This window comes from Eucyclogobius newberryi, unplaced genomic scaffold (genome assembly GCF_026437365.1).
Source record: "Eucyclogobius newberryi isolate DKJ021-1_F unplaced genomic scaffold, fEucNew1.0.hap1 SCAF_3, whole genome shotgun sequence".
Taxonomy (NCBI): Eukaryota; Metazoa; Chordata; class Actinopteri; order Gobiiformes; family Gobiidae; genus Eucyclogobius; species Eucyclogobius newberryi.
The window spans coordinates 6685123-6705638 of NW_027315945.1; the positions used below are offsets into that span (position 1 = coordinate 6685123).

At 43.1% G+C, this 20516-nt stretch overlaps 1 protein-coding gene and 1 long non-coding RNA gene across 2 annotated transcripts in view; one reads left to right on the top strand and one right to left on the bottom strand.

The window, feature by feature from the left end:
• thsd7ab (thrombospondin, type I, domain containing 7Ab) overlaps positions 1 to 20516 on the bottom strand; it is a 488245-nt gene that overhangs the window by 465357 nt on the left and 2372 nt on the right. The gene's annotated exons all lie outside the window — the stretch shown is intronic.
• Positions 1 to 20516, top strand: part of LOC140373589 (uncharacterized) — a 528683-nt gene that overhangs the window by 178980 nt on the left and 329187 nt on the right. Inside the window, exon 2 of the long non-coding RNA XR_011929036.1 lies at positions 49 to 1015. This is a non-coding gene — a long non-coding RNA (uncharacterized lncRNA). The remainder of the gene's footprint in view (positions 1 to 48; positions 1016 to 20516) is intronic.

Genomic DNA, 20516 nt, shown 5'->3' on the forward strand with positions numbered 1-20516 from the left:
GTCTCCATTTGGGACAAAGATGCTTCCAAAATAAACTACATCTCATAGGTCCTGCCAGCCCGAGTGTGTTTCGGTGTATGTACATTTCCCCTACTACACTGTGGTGCATTAAAAACACAAGAAATTATGGGGGGGTTTTCAACAGTGGTGACAATGATAGTGATAGTAATGATATAGCAAAAGTGATATAAATGATAACAGTGATAATAGTACTAACAACAGCAACAATCATGATAATGGTAATAACAACAAAAACAATATATGTATGCGTTAATAAAGTGTTTGAATGGTAGAGTGGTGGTGGTGTGGTTGTGTAGGAGTTGGCTCACAGACAAATACATAAAGTTGGTGGATGATTGAAATGTGTGAAGAGTAGAATATGGAGGATGAAGAGAAGGGGATCCGAGTTGTAAAAGGTCAGAAAGCATTGGGTGGGGGAGGTCGGTTTCAGATGAGTGATTATAGGGGCGAGATGTATATTCCATTGTAATGAAGTCGGTGAGAAGATTTTTCCAGTGGTTAATGTGTATGTGGGTTTTCCAGTTCATGAGAATAGTTTTCTTGGGGGTGGTCAGAGGTGTGAGGAGTGTTTTGAAGTTTATCGTTTTTTCAGGAATGATTGTGAGATCCCCTAGCAGGGGAGAGGGGGATAATGGTATGTGGCAGCCCACTATAGTGGATATTGACTGTGTGACCTCTTCCCAAAAGTGTTTGACTGGAGGGCAGTGCCAGGTTGCGTGGATATATGTGTCTATGCTTTTCTGAGTGCAATGTGTGCAAATCTCTGATGTGAAACCCATTTTAGCTAATCTGTTACCCGTGTAATGTGTTCTGTGAAGTGTTTTGTATTGTATTAATTGTAGTTGGCATTTTTGGACATAGGAAAATATATCTTTACAGATTTGGGTCCAGAAGTTGGCATCAGGAGTAATTGAAAGGTAAGTTTCCTATTTTATTTTTGGTATGCATATGGTCAAAAATGGCTTTGAAATGATGTTGTATACTTTAGAAAGAAGTTTGATATTGCAGGCGGGAGTTCTAAATTTGCGGGTCTGATGGTTATTTTCTCCATAACTGATGATTTGATTTGTAGGTATTCAAAAAAAAATATTGTTCCTGATGCCAAACTCCTGGACCAAGTGTGAAAATCCTGTTAAAAGGTTGAATACAGGATTTTTGGCGACCAATCAGAGTCTCATTTCCTCGTGGCGAGGACAGATGAATAGTTCTCCCACATCATTCCCTGCGTGCTAGTGCACACCTGCAGGCTCGTTCTGGCTCGTTCCCAGGATAACAGCACGTTCCCCTGGCTACGCATGCGTGGTTGATATGCCGGTGTGTGTTTAGCGAAGCTAGCAGCGAGTTCCTTCAGTGTTGCTCCACGTTTTGGACTGCAATGTACAAAATCAGCTGAGGGACAACAGAGAAAAACTGTGTTCGCGCTGGCTCAGAAGAGACGGAAATCTGCGGAGACGTGATGTGGTCGCCCTAATAAACAAACGCACGTGTAGCAGTGGATCTGTTGCGTTATCATGCACAAGATTTGATTGAAGGCGGCCTCTCAGAAAGAACAGGAGGGTGGGGGTGGGTGTCCGCATGCCCATTTAAAAAAAAGTTGCTGATTTCCTAAAATGTATTCAAACTTGAATATGTTGTTTTTAAAAATAATGTTTAATGTGGGTTATACCCTCTTATTAATTAAGAAGTCAGGGTTGTTCCAAAGGGGGGTGAAGTTAGATGGGGCAAGAGTGGAATGTTTTAATTGGTGACATTTCCACCAGACTGTCAGAGTAGAGGCTATGGTTATAGTATTTAAGCATGTGTTTTGTTTTATTGATTTGGTGAGAAATTGGATGTCAGCAATATTTAGTTTGTTGCATAATGATTGTTCTATTTCTAGCCATGTAATATCAGATTGGGTGGAGTGAGTCCATTTGTAAATGTATTGTGCTGAGTTTAAACCTTGGAGTTAAATTTTTCCAATAAAACTGGTTGGCTTATGATCAATGTTTTGCACCTAATAGCACAGATACCACCCACACCTGTCTTATAGACAAACAGCTTTGGCTGTCACAGAACTACCTCTGTTTTAATAATAACAAAACTGAAATAATCCCGGTTGTACCTTCGGAACTCGGCAATGAGCTAAGTGCTGCTCTTAGGGACTTGGCTCTTAAAATCAAACCTATAGCCTGAAATCTTGACGTGCTGTTTGATTCTAATCTGTCTTTTAGAAGTTGGATAAGCAGTGTGGTTCAAACCTGTTTTTATCACCTTGAAATCCTTTCTAAAATTAAATCGTTAGACCTATACAAATATATTTGTGCTTTTATTTATTCATGTCTCCATTATTATATTGGTATCAACCAAATTGCCATTCATCATCTCCAAATTGTACAGAATGCTGCTGCCCAACTTCTTACTGGTGTTAACAAATTCGAGCATTCCCCCACTCTTAAGTCTCTGCATGTCTACCTTTTAAAATATTGGATTGATTTTAACTTGTTGTTACTTGCGTTTGAAGATCTTCACGGGGTTGCACCATGCTTTTTATCTGACTTCCTCACCCCTTATGTCCCCTCCAGAACCATTTGTTCTGTGGATGGAGACCTGCTGGTTGTCCCTAGGACTCAACGGGGCACTAAAGAAGACCGTGCCTTTTCCTCTGGAACTCTCTCCCCCTTGACCTTAGACAGATTAATTGCCTTTTGACTTTTATGAAGCATTTGAAAACATTTCTATTCGAAAATGTCTTTTAAAAGCATTTAACATTGTGTAATAATTTGCCAATCTGATTTTTTATTCATCCTAACCTGCGTTATATGAAGTGCTTTGGAACTTGTTCAGAAAAGCACTATACAAATTAAGATGTATTATTTAGCAAAATTTGAGTAGTAAACAAGGACGGATATGGTAGACGGATAATTAGAATTCCGTGAGTTCTAATTTTGAGTGAAGGTTTTGTGAAAAAATATTGAAAGACGGCTCAGTAGCGCCACTTCAAAAATTGATTAACATGGGGCCAATGGGGGCCCTACGCCAAAAAAGTGGCAGTAAAAATATGATGCTCACTCCAAAAAATAGTTAATGGGAGGCATTATTCTCCTACAGTTTTCTTAGAAAACACTTCAAAGTTGGCCACAAGACACAAAATCCATAAACAATGAAATGTTATGAAGTTGAAGCTGATACGCTTTCTGGTATGGTCATCGCGAATTTTGAACAAAATCACAATTTTTGGAAAATAAAAAAAAAATTCAACAAAAAAAAGTTTCCGTTATTAGGCCCAAGCCGAAGGATGAGTATCGTCCCGGCGAGGGACTTATTATAAAAAGACAGATAAAGACAAATAAACAATTACTGGGGCAGATATAGGCACAATAGACTAAAGCACAGGTCTCCAATAGGCAGACTGCGGGCCACATCCGGACCATGAGACAATTTGGACCAGCCAGCAAGTTAATCTCTCAAAGCCCACTGCAACTATAGGAATTTCTTTGATCAGACTGCATCTTCAGTTTATGACTTACATGTAAAGACGCACGCTAAACATGAGTTCAACGTGAGACTTAAATCCCTCTCGTTGTATAGAGTTCTCAGTCAGGGTGCACTTTGCCATACACAACATATAATTGAAAATCAAGACCATGAAGCAAAGCATTCTGGGATGCTTGTTTGTGTTGTATTTTATACATATACATGTACAATAAACACATTTAATTAATTTCTTACATGATTTGCAATAAAAAACACTCTGATTTTTGATCATGTGACTTAAGCCTCACATTTCGCTGGAGGATAGTTGCTAGCTTTTCCTAACTTTGATCCTGAAAGCAACAACAATTTACTAGATTTAGTCACCTGGTTACAGAAGAGCAAGATATTTTACCATTCGTCGATTTTTACCAACCTCTTGTGGATTTAAGTTTTTGTGGAGTATACGGCTCTGAATTGGAGGAGGACAACAAGTAGGATGTTATTCGGAAAGACAAGAGGATAATAAAGAGGATTAAAAGGGGGACTACAACTTTGTTTAAAAGGGTAAGCGATGAAGTGTGTTTAGCGGTAATGAAGCAGTACTTTCTCGGAGTTGTATGCAGTCAAGTATTTTGCATTGAAATAGTTTCAGAGTGGCTTGTTTGTTGCTGCTAATCATGGTGCGATATGAGATTATATTTAGTTGTTGTAGGTCAGTAAGACTTTGGCGTTCTTGACAGATGTTTTGATATCAAAGAAATGTTGAAATTAACACTTTTTGAAATAATATAGAGTATATCTCCTTGTCTTTATTTATCTATCTGTTTAATTATGTGCTGCGCCTTTGATTAACTTTACTCAGTTTGGAGTAACTTGGTAATTTTTTTGCGCAACTTTTTTGGACCTTTCGGGCCACCCCCAACCCCTGACCTGACCTTTTGCCCGCTCTTTTGTTGGCTAGCTTGACCAAAAATGACTGCAAACATGTGATGATAATGTAAAAATTGAAACAGTAGTATGGCTTGCTCCAAGAAACGTAAGGTGGACAGTGAAAATTCAGAGACAGATCAGTTCAGATGTAAGTGGACAGAAAAGTTTTGTTTTATATTGCCTGAGCACGGCACCAAGCCTATGTGTTTAATATGTTTGCAGACTGTTGGGCTGTGCAAAAAGGACCTTCAACACCATGGACGCTGCTAGTTTTAACCTCGGAAAATTAGGAAAGCCATTTATCGATGCTGAAATAATAAAAACATGTGCAGTTGCAATGGCCGAGGAAGTCCTATGTTTTGATCGCAAAATGACGACAACAGTTATAGAACTGTTACAACTAGTAAGAGGGCAATTGAAAAAAACAGCTCTTGCCATGTACGTGCTTACTATATCCCCATCTATCTATGTATGTCAAGCATCTTTCTCTGTCATGAACAATATTAAGAATCAGAATAGAAACAGACTGACAGATGTGCATCTTGGACAGTGTCTCAGGATTTCTACTACACATTATAAGCCAGATTTCAGAAAAAAATTCTCTGCAAATAGGTGCCACTTCTTTCATTAAAATGTTTGTTGAAATCAAAATGAGTAATCTTTAAAGGACAGTTCTACTGTGGCATTTGATATAATCGTCACATTTGTTTTACTCTGCCTTAACTATTTGTTGGATGAGTTTTAAAAAATATTAATAACTACAAAAGAAACACTGTATGTTTTTTTTTAATTAATTCCTTCATATGTTATCCAATTTTAACTTCGTATGGGGTGCTGGAGTGCCATTTTTAAAGATAAATGTATAATTCACATATCATTATGTCTAGCTCATTAACACACACAAATTGGGTCCATCCAAATTTCAAAGGATTTTTGTGTTTTTATAATTGCCACTTCAATAAGAGCTTGTTATTGCCACACCCAGACGCTTAAGTGTCAGATTTTGACCCCACATATGTCCTGATGATGCTGCCTCAGTTTGGTGACCGCCAGATAAAAACCCTAGGACAAAGGATAGTCAACATGGCAAGTTTGAACCAAAATGGCTGACACCCTGTGTGGTTTAGGGTATGGCAGAGTATAATATATATTATTTATTATCTCAAGATGCTCTAAGTTGCATATGTCTATGATGCAAAAATAGGCTCCGCCCCCTCCTTTGACATAATGTATTTTGAATTTCAAAAGGGCACCACTGAGCCAGTTTGTAATGTTGATTCTTGGCACCTTTTTGTAACATACATTTGAACACTCTCTGTAAATATTTTCACAAGTTAAACAGATTTCATTTGATTAAAATATATTAAAGGGGCGCCATAGGCCCATATTAAAAGATGGAACCTTAAGTAGCATATCATTACCTCCAGCTCACAATTCTGCATGTGCACGCCATTGGGTCCGTTCAAATCAAACAATGTTTAAAAAAAATAGATCTGATTAAAACAAAAAAACATTGTGATTTTGTTTAAGTTCACCATGGCTACACCCGACAGTCTATTTAAAATCAAATTGATAATCATTACTCACACATGGGTTTTGCACATTTTGACAAAAGTGTTTTGATGAAAATTTATAAAGATTTCAAAAGATTATTTTGTGTGACTTTTTAATTCCCAGGTTTGATCCAATATGGGCGAAGTCCTGGTGGGTTCATAATATATTTTTTTACATTACATAATTGTTATTTTTTTCTCCAACTTCCATCTGTTAATGTTGAAATTCTTCCGGTTAAGTTGAGGTGGCGCTAGTGAGCTGTCTTTCATTTTTTTTTTCTCTCGCAGTCTTCACTCTTTTTTCATTTTAGTGTTTCCCTTCAAAATCTTACAGTTATACAGTGTCTGTGTAAACAACAAACGAGTAGAAACATTTTTGACAAAATGTACTTAATTAACTTGTTTTCAGCTCGAGAGGTTTGAGCACCTTTTTCCCCTATTGTTTGTATTCATATTTTTTCTGTTCTGTTCTTAGATTAGTCTTTTGATATATTCCTAGTTTTGATAGGTTTTGTTTAATGATCTTTTCAGTTGTTTTTTCATAGATTGGCTCCCGGTCCCGTTTGCTCGCTCTGGAGCCTCTAAATGGAGCGCCCGGATGTGCTCTCTCTCTCTGCTCTGGGTTCTGCTCTATGTCGTCACGCTGGTCAGTCGCACGCACGCTGCATTCTGCCACTCCCAGCTGGTTCGCTTGGTTGATGGTTATTAGGTTAGCATTAGCTTTTTGTTTGGCCTGCGGTCCTATTTTTGTTTTCGTTTGGGCTTTAGCTAGGGTTTTTTGTGCTCTTTTTCTAGTTGGACCGGCTCCTACGGCCCTGTACGGGGCTGGCGCTCCTGTTTGTTTGTGTTTGGCTGGCCCACCTGGGGTCATAACAGAGCCATAAAACAGAACATACACTGAACAAAAATATCAACACAGGACTTGTTTTTGCTCCAAGTTTTCATGAGCGAACTCAAAGATATGAAAATGTTTCAAAATATGTCTTGCTGATAAATTCCATTTCCATCCATCCATTTTCTACCGCTTGGTCCCTTTCAGGGTCGCGGGTGACTGGAGCCTATCCCAGTGACTTCGGGCCTTAGGCGGGGTACACCCTGGACAGTGGCCAACTTGTCGCAGGGCCAACACAGAGACATAGACATTACAGACAGTTCACGCTCACATTCATTCACTAGGGCCAATTTAGAGTCACCAATTTTGCCTAACACATGCATGTCTTTGGACGGTGGGAGGAAGCCGGAGAACCCGGAGAGAACCCACGGTAACACGGGGAGAACATGACTCCACCCAGAGAGATCATGTAATGTTGGTCTGGTCCAGGAATCGAACCCATGATCTCCTTCTTGGGAGGCAAGAGCGCTATCTGCCTTTGCCACCGTGCACCCCTTTTGCCGATAAATTAATATTTATTATCCATCCCACTTCCCAGGTGTGGCATGATATCTGCATAAATCAGAACCATAACCAAATCCTGTTTGTGTGGGAGTATACTGGTACAATTATGCTATAAAGTATTAATTGGGTGCAAGATTTTGGAGGAATCTGTTGTAAAATCTGGCCCTGATAGGTCTGTTCACAGGTCTTGTCTATTTAGTCACAAGTTTAATCCAAGCTTATTTAAGATGAAAAAACACTTAGGTGTGCTAACATTTTACCTATCCTTCCATAATTTCTATAATTGGCTGACAGTGGCATGTGTTCAGGGCAATCATGGCAATCAGTGATTGGCCAATAAAAGCCAAAATCATGGTGTGTCACAATTATATTTAAATTGTTTAAAACGCGACTATATTTAAATTGTTTAAAAAGTCACGGCGATTTCAGTGGCCTCTAAAGGCCGCTGTGCAGTGCTGTGGGAGCTTGATTCCCCTTTTTCCACAGGTGCACAGTCTATGACCTTATTCAGCCTGTTCATGCTCCACTCTCTATCATGAGCTTTTAGAACCAGAGCGGAAAGCAGCTTCTTTTAGAGGTTTGCGCATGCGCTCTGAGAACAACACAGCCTCAAACTGCACTGAATAAACCAGTATGAAAACCAGATAGGTCAACAGATTCTGACCCTGTGCCCAAACTGCGCATGTGCAGCAGGAAGACGGCAGCGCAGACAACTTTCAAAAAGTGACTTAGAAATAAGTAATATAAAGAAATAATAACTTTTAATGACAAGTCTTTGTTTGTAGCTAAGGTTATGTTTGCGTGTCTAATTATTTAGAAGTTAGTTAGAAATACAGGCTGTCATTTAATGACATAATGAGCTAGTTTGGCGCAATGGAGGATCAATGCTTAGAAGAGAAATTACAGGAAGACAGCACTTGGCGTAAGTGGAGCATGACACTATTTGGAGCATGACACTATTTTCTGAAGCAACAAAGGAATAACGGGTCATTTTATGAAGAGTGAGTGAATCAGTAGCTGTTTTGGACCAACTACATGTTCTCAGGAAAGATATGGTTTGATTTGCATCTGGGAGTGACAGGTGAGTTTTATCATGGCTGTTGTAAAGCATAGAAGTTTTTAAGGTTATGTTTGTGGCAAACGAAACATAATTATATGTGCAACTGTCTGAACAGTACACTGTTATTGCGAGTATCTTGTCATAAATGGTGTTTTGTGTAAATACCAATAGTACTAACTTTCATTCATTTTTAAAATTCATCATAGAATCTGCCAATGGTCACGTAAAAAGATAATTTTAAATCTAGAGAATCAAGTATTTTCCTAAGTATTGAAATCGAGTTTGCAATTGTAGCGTTACAACTTCACTTTCTGAATGAAAAGTCACCGCATTCCACTGTTGGTTGAACATGGTAACTTTATACAGAGAAAGAAAAGAGTCACTGATCAAAATCCAAAACTTCTGCTGATTTGAACGAAACCAAGTCTACAAATGCCCAGACAAACGTTAGATACAATGAGTACAAAGCACTTGGTGAGGGTAACTGCAGCCAATCATTGTCCCCATCATCACCTCCATTGTCCTCTTGACAGATATATTTCATTCCTTTTTATAGACTCCTCACACTTCTGCCTAATTTGAGTACAAACGCTTACCTTAAAAAAAGAGAAAAGAACAACTCACTTCACTTTCCCAAAACAGACCTATCATATCTTCAGAAGGAGGCAATAACGCAGTGCAAAGTGAGCTCTGGTCTCTCTCTTTCACACAGCTCATCAATATGCAAAACAGTCTAGCATAGGAATATTCCCCATGCTGCAAAGTTGGCTGGTGTACAAACACACAGCAGATGCCAGGGTTCCATTGGTGGAGGTATATATGTACATTTAAGAAAGGATAATCGGGCAATGATGAGAAATTCAAAGCACAAGATAAAATATAATCTATGACATCCATGGATCATTATTTTATATTTTGGTTTGCTGACTTCCAGGTTGAAAAATTTGATGCTGATTTTTGCCTGCCCCTTTATGGTACGTCCCTGCAACCCACGCTGACGCCCCACTTAGGATAGTTATTTTTCATTTGTGCCAAAATGGCAGTATGATGCTGCTGAATTCAAAGTGTGTCCCAGATTAAGAAAAACATGCATGAGTTATGACATGGTTAAAAAGTTAAGAATATTAATCTTGTCTTTTTTAGTAGAATAGTTTTGTTGTTTCAGAAAAGAGGTGGGTTAGGGTAAGTATTTACAATCTAGTGTCTGATACAGAAGAAAAAACAAAACTGTGATTAAACGCTCTTAAAAGTCAATTTGTCTCCTTTAAAAATGTCTAGTGATGAGCAATTTTTGTTTCGATTTGATCCAAGTATTAGTATTAGTAGGAACCACGAGCCTCCTAAGTAAATTTGTGTGAGCCTCCTAGGTCTCTGAAAAATAGTCCAAGGCTCTCTAATTGGAATATAAAAAATTGTTGGGACACCAACGCATTTCAACCTATGGCAGCCTTCATCAGGTCAGACAAATTTAGAAACGGGCATCACATGAGGCGCTCACACATTGGAGAAAAAACAAAACAAATACATTTGTCTATATATAGCGCATATACAAGTGCTACTTACAGTATTCTAGTATTAGTATAATTATTACTCTCCGGTGAGATTTGTTATATTGTTAAACACAACTATTTTAGCTTCCCCATTGAAAGTTTGATTAATCCATGAACAGCCCAGAGCCTCATACAGCTCACTTTTCTGCTAAGACTAGCCCCCCAGCGCCTCCCGTGCACCCAGGGGTACACCAGGAACAGAACAGAACTTAACCCTGGAAAAACCCAGGTAATTTTACCAGGCTCTAAACGTCTATGAGACACTTTATCTGAGCAGATAGTCACACTGGACAATCAGTCCAGTGTGACAGTCAGTGTAGCCTCCAGTTCTACTGTAAGAACCCTTGGAGTCTTATTTGACCAGGAACTCTCATTTGAAGCGCATATAAATCAAGCCTGTAAAAGCCTATTTCCATTCGCGCAATATAGCCAAATCAAGAAAATCATGCCTAAAAGCGATAGTGAAAAACGTATCCATGCATTTGTAACATATAAATTAGACTCCCTGCTCGCAAAATGCAGCAGCAAGATTACTAACAGGAACTAAAAGAAGAGAGCACATTACGCCGCTGCTCGATTTTCTTCACTTGCACCCTGTCAGGTTTAGAATCAAATTTAAAACACTACTCCTGACATGGCCCCATCCTACCTCAAATATGCTATATTACCATATCATCCAAACAGAGCTTGGATGATATGGGAGCAGGAAGTACATCCTCTGCTAGGCTGAGGTGAAGGAGTTGAGGTGGCGCAAGACCAGGCTTCATGATTACAGACGTCATCGCCACAGGCCTGTAGTCATTAAGGGCAGTAATCTAGGGCTACTTGGGGACAGGGACAATGATTGACGACTTGAAGCAGGCTGGGACATGACATGAGTCCAGGGAGGTGTTAAAAAATGTCTGTGAAGATGGGGGTCAGTTCTCCTGCACAGTGTCTTAAGGTGGCGGGTGAGACACCGTCTGGTCCAACAGCTTTTTGGGGGTTGGATTTCCTAAATAGTCTGTTTACATCTTGTCTCGAAACTGAGAGAGTGTTGGGGGAGGTGGGGGGACTGGGGTTGGGGTGGCAGAGGTGGCCACAGTGGGGGAGGGGGTGGTCTCAAACCTAGAGTAGAGCATGTTGAGTTGCTTAGACAGATTCCGGTTGTCTTCAGTGTGGGGGGGTCTAGGCTTGTAGTTGATGAGAAGCCGGAGCCCATTCCACACAGAGACAGGGTTGCTGTCAGAGAACTGCTGCTTCAGACACTTATTGTAATCTGATCTAGCTCTCGACACTTCTCTGGTAAATCCATACGTTGCTTTGTAGCACTCTCTGTCACGAGCCCTGTGTGCTGCCTCCTTCTGCTGCCTTAACTGCCTTCATTTTTGATGTGATGGTATAATGCTGTCCTCACAGAGTTGAATGTATGACGTCACAGTGTCCGTGTACTCATCCAAACTATGTGTGGCAGCTCTGAAAACCTCCCAGTTTGTAATGTCCAAACACGCACATGGCCACTGGTCCACTTCTTAGAGGTCCTCAGTACAGGTTTGGACAGCTTCAGCCTCTGTCTGTACGTGGGGATGAGGTGAACCTGACCCATTTTGTGAACATGTGTAAAAAATTTGAAAAACACCAAATACAATCAGATTATCAATGCTACACCTAAGATCGCTATTAGCTCTGCACCGGCGCTAGCCTCTGCACACTCAAGCGCGGACTGCGCCACATCTGCAGGGGCAGCCGCACACCCATCACGTGATCCATGGAGGACACTCGGAGCAGAATATATATATATATATATATCTCCTTGAACCGACGTGGTGGAGGGGTTTGAGTGCCCGAATGATCTTCATGATGGGCTTCAAGCCCCTGGTAGGGTCTCCCAAGGCAAACAGGTCCTAGGTGACGGGTCAGACAAAGATCGGTTCAGAAGCCCTTTATGATGAGTTCACGAACAAGGCCGTTTACGTCGTCCGGATCGGCGTCACCGGGGCCCCATCCTGGAGCCAGGCCTGGGATGGGTGCTCGATGGCGAGCGCCTGGTGGCCGGGTCTTACCCCAAGGGGCCCGGCCGGGCACAGCCCGAAAGAGCGACAAGGGGCCGGTGCAAAGAGATCTGGGCGGCAGTCGACGGCAGGGGCCTCGGCGACCAGATCTCCGGACACAGAGACTAACTCTGGGGACATGGAATGTGACACCTCGCTGGGGGGGAAAGAGCCTGAGCTTGTGCGGGAGGTTGAGCGATACCGACTAGATATAGTCGGCCTCACCTCCACGGACAGTTTGGGCTCTGGAACCCATCTCCTTGAGAGGGGCTGGACGCTCCACTTCTCTGGTGTTGCCCGCCGGGAGAGGCGGCGGGCTGGTGTGGGCTTGCTCATAGCCCCTCAGCTCAGCCGCCACGTGTTGGAGTTGAGTGAACGAGAGGGTCCCGTCCCTCCGCCTTCGGGTGGGGGACAGGTCTCTCACTGTTGTGGCGCCTACGGGCCAAACAGAAGTGCAGAGTACCTGGCCTTCTTGGAGTCCTTGGGAGGGGTACTGGACAGTGCACCGACCGGGGACTCCGTTGTTCTACTGGGGGACTTCAACGCGTGTCCAGTGACACCTGGAGAAGGGTGATCGGGAAGAACGGCTTCCCCGTTATTGGACTTCTGTGCTAGCCACGGATTGTCCATAACGAACACCATGTTCAAGCACAAGGGTGTCCATCAGTGCACGTGGCACCAGGACACCCTAGGCCGGAGGTCAATGATCGACTTTGTTGTCGTGTCAGCTGACCTCCGGCCGCGTGTCTTGGACACTCGGGTGAAGAGAGGGGCAGAGTTGTCAACCGATCACCACCTGGTGGTGAGTTGGATCCGCTGGCGGAGGAGGAAGCCGGACAGACTTGGCAGACCCAAACGCATTGTGAGGGTCTGTTGGGAAAGTCTAGTGGAGCCCTCTGTCAGTAGGGTATTCAACTCGCACCTCCGGGAGAGCTTCTCCCATGTCCCGGGGGAGATTGGGGACATTGAGTCCGAGTGGACCATGTTCTCCGCCTCCATTGTTGATACAGCTGCTCGGAGCTGTGGGCGCAAGGTCTCCGGTGCCTGTCGTGGCGGCAACCCCCGAACCCGGTGGTGGACACCGGAAGTAAGGGATGCCGTCAGACTGAAGAAGGAGGCCTATCAGGCCACTCTGGCTTGTAGGTCTCCTGAGGTCATCGACAGGTATCGGCAGGCCAAGCGAGCCGCGGCTCGTGCTGTCGCAGAGGCAAAAACCCGGGCCTGGGAGGAGTTCGGGGAGGCCATGGAGGAGGACTATCGGTCGGCCCCTAAGAAATTCTGGCAAACCGTCCGGCGCCTCAGGAAGGGGAAGCAGTGCCTCACCAACACTGTTTACGGTGCGGGTGGAGGCCTGCTGACCTCGACTGGGGATGTCGTCGGACGGTGGAAGGAATACTTTGAGGACCTCCTTAATCCCTCAGCCACGTCTTCCGAAGAGGAAGTAGAGACCGGGGACTCGGAGGCTGGCTCATCCATCACCCAAGCTGAAGTCACTGAGGTTTTTCGCAAACTCCTCGGTGGCAGGGCTCCGGGGGTGGATGAGATCCGCCCTGAGTACCTAAAGTATCTGGATGTTGTAGGACTGTCTCGGTTGACACGTCTCTGCAACATCGCGTGGCGGTCGGGGACTGTGCCTATGGACTGGCAGACCGGGGTGGTGGTCCCTCTGTTTAAGAAGGGACCACCGGGATCACACTCCTCAGTCTCCCGGGTAAGGTCTATTCCAAGGTACTGGAGAGGAGAATCCGACCGATAGTCGAACCTCGGATTCAGGAGGAGCAGAGTGGTTTTCGTCCTGGTCGTGGAACACTGGACCAGCTCTATACCCTCCATCGGGTGCTCGAGGGTTCATGGGAGTTTGCCCAACCGGTCCACATGTGCTTTGTGGATCTGGAGAAGGCTTTCGACCGTGTCCCTCGGGGTGTCCTTTGGGGGGTGCTCCGGGAGTACGGGGCCCTTTGCTCAGGGCTGTCCGGTCCCTGTATGACCGGAGCAGGAGCTGTGTTCGCATTGTCGGCAGTAAGTCAGACCTATTCCCATTGCATGTTGGACTCCGCCAGGGCTGCCCTTTGTCACTGGTTCTGTTCATAGTTCATTAGACAGAATTTCTAGGCACAGTCGGGGGCTGGAGGGTGTCCGGTTTGGGGACCACAGGATCTCATCTCTGGTGTTTGCAGACGATGTTGTCCTGATGGCTCCATCAAACCCGGACCTGCAGCATGCACTGGGAAGGTTTGTAGCCAAGTGTGATGCGGCTGGGATGAGAATCAGCACCCCCAAATCCGAGGCCATGGTTCTCAACCGGAAAAAGGTGGCTTGCCCTCTCCGGGTGGGTGGGGAGTCCTTGCCCCAAGTGGAGGAGTTCAAGTATCTTGGGGTCTTGTTCACGAGTGAGGGAAGGATGGAACGTGAGATTGACAGGCGGGTCAACAGTCCGATGCAGCGACTGCATCACTGCAGCCGCTGCACCGGACTGTTGTGGTAAAGAAGGAGCTGAGTCGAAAGGCAAAGCTCTCAATTTACCGGTCGGTCTACATTCTTACCCTGACCTATGGTCATGAGCTTTGGGTAATGACCGAAAGGACAAGATCGCGGATACAAGCGGCCAAAATCAGTTTCCTCCGCCGTGTGGCTGGGCGCTCCCTTAGAGATAGGGTGAGGAGCTCAGTCACACGGGGGGGAGCTCGGAGTAGAGCTGCTGCTCATCCACGTCGAGGAACCAGCTGAGATGGCTCAGACATCTGTTCCGGATGCCTCCTTGGCACCTCCCTGGAGGTGTTTCAGGCATGTCCCACAGGGAAGATGCCCAGAGGAAGACCCAGGACACGTTGGAGGGACTATGCCTCTCGGCTGGCCTGGGAACGCCTCGGGATGAAGTGTCTGGGGAGAGGAAAGTCTGGGAGTCCCTGCTTAGACTGCTGCCCCCGCTACCCGGACCCAGATAAGCGGAAGAAAATGGATGGATGGATTGATGCTCTGTGGTCTTGTTTTTTAGTTTTTTGTTTAAATTTCAATTATTATTATTATTTTTTTAAATAAATAATAATGAGGCTGAGCAAAATAATATGTCTGTTTGCCGTAACCCGACCGACCCGCTATGAAACTAGGCGACTGAAAAAAAATTATCAGCATTTTGCTGAAAAAACGTCAAAATCTTTTATTTTTCAATTATTTCACCGACTCACCGACCGGTCTTTCCTGAACCACCGTATCGAATACTTTTATCACACTGTTAAACCTGACTTTCATCTCAAACGACTGTTGACGCACTGCACACCGCATGTGCGTCTTCGTATTCAGTCCTCCACATGCTCACACACACACGCTCTGTCAGGGTGTGAAATTTGACTTAGGCAAAGGCATTTTGGGATTGAAACACCCCCAGCAGCATCGTCACAACAAACATGGCGGCGCCCGTGTCCCCCACATGTTCCCCCCGCTCGCCTTCGCTACCAAAACAAAAGATAGCGGCGTACAAAAGGTCAATATCTTAAAATCGTGAGATTTAGTCTCCCGATCGGGTTGATAGAGACGTTTTCCGTCATTGACTGTTGAAGCCTGACCCCTGGTGGTCACTCCGACTCAAAAAATGACAAAATTTTGATCTTTTTTCTTGCCTTCAAAGTAAAAAAAAATTAGAATTTGCCTACCGTCCGACCCACTTAAAAAATGTTGACTCGGGTTACAGCAAACAGACAATTTATTTGGGGTAACGTAATTATAATAATAATAAATTTTTAAAAGCTGTGAAATGCATTGGTTTCACTTTCCATTTGCCCTCTGCTGGTAACAGTCAGGAGGTAAGTACTGTGAACTAGCAACACAGCTATTATCTACATATGTACAGTCGGAATCTCGTCATAGTGGGAGACGTGGTCTGTGGGGGTGAAAACTCTCCATTGATTTGATCTGCAACTTTTTCCCACATTTACAACGTTCTCTGGCAAATTGTGTGTATTTTAAGCAGATCTAGTCACAATTTAGTATTTTACAGATGTTGAAAGAAAAGTAAACGGATTGGTCTTTAAAATGTTAAAATACACCAGGCAATTTAGCCTGGCATTTAGCTCGCAGTTAGCATTAATGGAACATCACCCATTCACACACACAATCACACACCAGGTGTTCGCAGACACTGGAAGTGAGACGTTTTAAGTGTCTTGCCCAAGGACACAAAGCAGTATTCATCTGAGGCAGCTGCGATCACACCGCCAACCTGTGGGCCAGTGGATCTGACTGCTCTACCAGAAGAGAGCAGGATTTGAACTGCATTCTGGAATGTTTATACAAATTTGGACAACCGAAACTACACCTCTTTGTTTCCTGTCGAACTAGCCTCTTGTTTACTAACAGTCCTTTAATGGGCTATGAGTCTCCCTTTTGTCGGTGTAGGTAGTCTCCCTTTTGTAGGTGTAGGTGTCTGTTCAAAATGAAATAATGTTCTTCCTCCGGATTCTCCGAGGATGGACTGGTGGGAAGCCGGTCAGGTGTAGGAGTGTAACTTACAGAAGAGGAGATGTAGGTTAAGTAAGGGTCATGCATTTTCTCTTTCTCACTCTGCTCCCTGTGAAGCTAAATCCTTATTCTAATAATCTCCTTACTCTGCTCTGTCCTCTTAAAGACACGCAGGCACCCATCAGACGTAAGCTGGACTGGAACAAACTAGGACAAAGGTCAGGAGATCAGCACAGGTGGACTCACCACACCAGTGGATACAGATCATGACAATATAGTGGCACTTCAATGGCCAATGTTAAATTACCTTATTGGGGCTTTTTGGTTGCACCTTATTGCATTTGTTGCACCTTATTCACTTCTGCAAAAATTAACGTGAATGTTTTTGTTTTAATCATGCATATTTGAGTATTTCCTTGATATGATACCTGGATACACGATGCGCAATACCCATATTTTTCCACCAATACTGCAATATATTAGAAGAACAACCTGCCTAATCTACTTTTTTAAATGCATATATTAATGGTATTTCTCTGTTCTGTTTGTAAACTTTATTTCAAGTATAATTTGGGAGATATTATACTTGATTCAACTATTTTTTTGGAAATGCAGCAGTCTGGGCCTCCCAGCTCAGACTGCTCACCCCAAAAACTTCCTCCAGCGCTTAATACCTCTTTTCTATCATCTAACACTGGGGTATTGATGCCCTCTATTCGAATACTAATTTGATACTCCAATTAGCCTTTTTGAGAACACAAACATACCTTTACCAACTTCCCATAGTTTCAATTGCGGTTGTAAAAATACTGCAATGGTGTCCAAACACTATTATGAGCAAAGTTAGGTGGTACTGCGTAATTGCTTTACAAGGAGTAACAAGGAACGTACCCCGTTTTGTGCACCCATTTAATCTAGTACTAGTTACTTTTTCAAATCAATAACGTGTTTTGGTGAGGTCATCATCTCTTTGTCAATCTCATTTCCTCACCGCAATCCCTGAGCGAGGCCTGTTTAGTAGAGAGCGCAGTGGCATAAAACACTTGTTTCGGCATGTTATGAGCATGCACATGACTAGTGACTAGTGACTAGTCTTGTCCTCACGCAAACGAAAAATACACTTTCAGATGCACATTTTGAAAAACTCATTCTCCTTCGTTATAACCACTAACTGAGGAGTAAATGTAGGGTAACAGCGATGTGGTGAGTTTGATTTAAATAAATTGCAGTGTTAAAAAAAGCGCTTTCTGTTGTTATGCGTAAGTGCATTTAGTGTTAGCTATTTTATTTGCTTTCCATTGCTTGAGGACACTGCTTATTGTATGCATTGTGATAATTTGTCAACATAAAAAATAAATAAAGCTCGGGCAAATGCATTTCATTGCTTGTTTATTTGATATTTCAATTATTGGGTTACTGTGTTCAGCAACGCAAAGGGATTATTCTGGGCAAACAATGTAGGTTATACAATAATTATTGCTAAAGCAAGATTACTCTAACACATTACTTTTATAACAAAGCAGCGCAGTAATGTAACGTATTAGTTTTATGAGCATAATATTACGGTATTAACAACCCTTTTTAATTATTGGTGGCAGAAGGTTGCAGGTCTGACCCGCTCTCCGGGCTGGGCCTTTTCATGCAGTTTGCCTGTTTCTCTCTCCAGGTGTTTTTCCTGTGGGAAATACGATTTACCCCATCAACCCAAAACATGAATGATAAAATCTTCCCGGTCGTAGGCCGCCCTTGGCGCCATATGTGGTATTTATAAAACTTCTACTAGGTGCAGGATGTTGCTAGTCTCCATGCAAACTGAGACCCTTTTGTAAATTCTGTGCGAAGTCTAGCGACAAGAGGAAAAGAGGACACTCGTGGAGAGATGCAGCAGTAAAGAGAGTTTGAGGAAATCATCAGCAGAGTTGGGGGTAACACATTAGTTACTTTTTTAGAGTAACAAGGAACTTAACTTGTTAGTTTTGTGCAACCATGAAATCTGGTATTAGTTACTTTTTCAAATCAGTAACACATTAATTTTGTTTTTATAATCATCGCTGGGTGTCATGCCAGAGCCAGGTTTGAGTACGCTATTGCTTTTATAACAAAGTAGCACATTAACTTGTAACTGTAACTTAACAGGTTTTAAAAGAAACACTACCTAACACTAGGTGACTAAAACACCATTTATTCTGTCATTTTAAAGTTAATTTAAGTGCAATCACTTTTATTTGTACTTGTCATAAAGCCTTTGATGAATCTGCTTCTCCATCTCTGTCCTGCGTGTCTCGGTTAAACCCACTAGGCTCATGCTTGTATAAATCTCATTCATAAATCACTTTGCATGGTCCTTTCATGGTGTTTTGGAGGCGAATAGAAGGAGTGACATGTCGTGGGCTTGTATACACAGATTACAAGTGTCCACTAAGTGGCACAAGTGTCTAAGTGGCCACTATAAAGCACAGTTTTTTTCAAATTAAAAGCACCTGGAATTGAATACATGCACGATATGAGTTTAATGCCATACCATGGAGCATTCTGGGCAAAGCAAAAGTGTGCATTTAACTTAAGAACTCTTATTCATTGTCCATCACACTCTGGTGGTCAGTTACATCAGCCCTCGGAAAAACCCGCACATTGTAGGTTCACACATTAAAATTAGGACTAAAGTGGGGCTTAACCTGAACCAGCCTAGGACAAAATCAGGTCAAGAATAGGACCTAACAAAACCTACATGAGAACTAAATTGTGCTACAGCCAGGACCAAACAAGACACACAAATTAAAATAAATAACTCCTCACATTTCCATCACACATTTTCCCTCGTTATAAATATCACTAGGCTATTTATCTATGCATTTATTTATCGTTTTATTTGCCTTTATTTAATCTGGAACGACCCACTGAGATTAGCATCTCTTTTCAGGGGAGTCCTGGCCCCAGAGGGAAGGAGCTTATTGTACATGTTTTCAGTGGTAAGGGAAACCGGAGCACCCAGAGGAAACCTATGTAGACACAGAAAGAACATGCAAAAAAGGCCCACTTCCACCAGGACCTTCTTGTTATGGGACGAGAGCGCTAGCCATTGTGCCACCATATTGCATGATCGACTGTCTATACAGATGAGAAGTAAGCAAAAAGTCAACCGGTTTTTCATTCACTTTTGCAACGGCAAATGCAGTAAAACATTTGCACATCTTCCTTCCAAAATAATGTGTTTTTAAGATGAACGAAAGCATCAGTAGAAACAACGATTCAATAATGTCACATTACATTTTTAGGCCCGAGCCCCAGCAGGGCGGAGGGCCTATTGCTCCCGCAACGCTGCCGAAGGCAGCGTTGCAACTGTCTGACCAAACATGCGGGCGCAGCCCGCATGTTTGGTGCCCCGTCGCCCCTGGCAAGTACAGTGAACTAGCCCATGCCGAAGGCATGGATCATGCATACTTACTCCTGCTATGACAGAAATAGACAACAGCAGCGCAAAGCGCTGCATTCCTCCAAAAACCCTCCTGGCATCGTCCTGTACGCGAGAATCCATGCCGCAGGCATGGGCCATGCTTGTATCTAATCAAATCAATGGAAGTCTATGGGGAGTGGGCGGGGCATCCCGACGGAATGGGGAGTGACGAGCGCGTAAGCGCTCGTAATGATGATTCCACCCCATGGCGGCATGGGGAAGGCTTAGAGCTTTCAAACGATGTATAATTTGTTGTTATAGTGGAAACGGCTATATTGTTTTTGCTAAAAATATTATTATTTTTATTTTTATTTTTCTTGTTCTTCTGCTTTTTGAGCTCTAATTTGACCCCCTGAACATGCTCAAAAACTCACCAAACTTTGCCCAAAATTCAGAATCGGCGAAAAATTTTATTTTTTCTGGGCCATTTTTTTTTTCGTTAAAAAATGGCGCGACAGCGCCACCGACAAAAGTCAAAATACATTGCGCCTATGGGAGACGCCCCGAGGTCAACTTTGTCGTAAAGCTACGAAATTCGGGACACGCATTCCTCTTGTGAGGACAAAAAAAAAATATTATTGTGGCCACGCCCCCAGACTTACCCTATGGCC